Source organism: Lottia gigantea (genome assembly GCF_000327385.1).
Source record: "Lottia gigantea unplaced genomic scaffold LOTGIsca_13, whole genome shotgun sequence".
Lineage (NCBI taxonomy): Eukaryota > Metazoa > Mollusca > Gastropoda > Lottiidae > Lottia > Lottia gigantea.
In genome coordinates, this window is record NW_008707425.1 from 1,370,930 (window position 1) to 1,373,430 (window position 2,501).

Genomic DNA, 2,501 nt, shown 5'->3' on the forward strand with positions numbered 1-2,501 from the left:
TTTATTTGTTGATGTTTTCTTTATCATTTTTTTGATCAAAGAAATAAATTCAAATACATGTACATTGTCAAATTAAACAAAATAATTTAAAATATGTGTAATTCTGAAACTGATGTTTCAAATTCAATAGCCACTGTAGACACAGTCAATTACAAACATTAAGCTACCATTCCAAGCCATCTTTTGTGGAAGCGTTCGTACATAAAAGGGGGGCTGGATAATAAAGGCTAGAAATATATGTGACATTTCTTAATTCATTTTCATTGTTGTGGTATCATTTCATTTGTTGTGTTATTGTCTAATTGTAAACCATCAACACTTGTAGGATGAACATTATTTACAAGAAAATATCTTAAGATGAAAATCAACAATTAACCAAGGCCTTAAGTATCAATCTACTTTATTTTACACTGCAGGAAGTTGCCAATCTCCATTGACCCCAATAATAGCACAAAGAAGGCTGTTAACTTCATAATTAAATCAATTAATCAATGTATTAATTGAAGTATGCAGATTAAATTTGTTTGGATTTGTAAATTTCTTAAATAAATTATATTGAAATAAAAGCATCACAACTTTTCAAATATATTCTATAAAACCCACAGCAATACCGTATGTTTTTATGCATGGTGAAAACTTTCAGAATTTTTTTGAATTTTTTTGGAAATAGGATATAATTGAATCACAATATGGCCTAAATTTAGGCATATAAGGTTGAAATTTGGATGACTTGAAATTCTTGTTTTAGCTGTCCTTGAAAAATTTGGTCCCCCACTGACACCCTTGGCTAGCTATGGGTCTGGCAGGGCTAATATGTCAGTGAAAATCTGTGCAGACAACAAATGTCACTCCCCTGTCTGTAACTTTAGTAAATTTAGTAAATTATAATGAGGAAGCTTAATGACTCCACAGTCCCCATTGTTGAAGTAAAATTTCGAAATTACAACAAAACTACTTTAAGCATCTCAACTTTCTGAAAATTTGCTGACAATGATATTTAAGAAAGGAGATAGACATAGATTATTTAATTGTGGTATGATTTTTTTGTTAATGTTAGTTATTTCCCATTAAATAGAAATGGATGTTTTAACCTCAGAAATTTTTTTCTCATTGTCATGTTTTAATTTGAACTTTGTACAGGTCCTTAGCTACCCTACGGTGTCATGCAGTCAAAATATGCACAAAGTGGTTTTTATTCTTATGTGGCCAATTGCAAGACACTCTGAAAAAAATCAACCTTTTAGGTACATGGGTCACGCGCCGGAACAGTTTAGGGTTACGTGTTTGGAACGTTTTTATACGCCCACACATTAATGTTGCCCCTTTCAGTCTATCTGTCTGTCCACAATGTCCACAATTGTTTGTGGACACGATAGAGAGCTGGTTTCTTGATGATGGATTTTGACAAAACTTGGTGTGAGTGTTTGTATTCACCCAAGGATGAACCCTATTGAAAATCAGACGAATCGAAAAATATTGTAAACCAATACGCCAGACCTCACAAATGAAAGTATCAGCAGATAGCCAAGGTCAATGACCTTTGATCTTGTAAAGGAGAAGGTCTAAAAAGGTCAAAATCAAAGATATCCGTCATCAAAATTTCTAATTGCATACGACTATAAAACGGAAGTTGACATAAGACAGCAAATATAAAAGTATAAATAGATAGCCAATGCCAATGACGTTTGATGTTAGAAAGGTCAACGTCAACAAAAGTCAAGGTCAAAAATAGAAAATTTTGAATTTCCAAAACCTGTTCCTTTTTTTGAACTATGAAGCGGAAACAACCTAATTTTTAAGACAAAGTGGCTCAATATATGAGGTAATTGTATGCAAAGTTCCATTTTGAACAAATGTATACTTTGCGAGTTATGCCCCTGGCCAAAAATGTCAATAATGAGTAATTTAAGCCGGATGTGCCACGCCCACTTCAATTTCTTTTGCATAGGTTAATTGATATTCAGAATGTTACGTTATGTTCGAAATGTCAAGCTCCTACATAATATAGGTAAAAAGATATAGGTCAACAAAAGTCAACAAAGGTCAGAATCGAAAAATGAAAAAATCCAAATGTTAAAACCCGTTCCTTTTTTGGAACTATAAGGCTGAAACAACTGAGCTGTTAACACAAACTGGCCAAAAGGATGAGGTAATTGTGTGCAAAGTCCCTTTTTGAACAAACGCATCCTATGCGAGTTATGCCCCTGCCTCTAAATGTAAACAATTAGTAATTCAAACCGGATGTGCCACGCCCACATAAGATTTTTTGTCATAGGTGAATTCATATTCAAAGTGTCTAGTTGTATTCCAAATATCAAGGTTCTACATCAAATAGATCATAAGATATACATACACCAAGCTCAAAAAGACGCAAATATTGTAAAAAAAAACTCAAATTTGAAAAAATCACGAATTTCAATTTTGCTTTAAAAGAACGATTGTTATATATCTATGTAAAGGGCATGAGAAGCACATTAGGAAACCGAAAAAATTAACCCTCT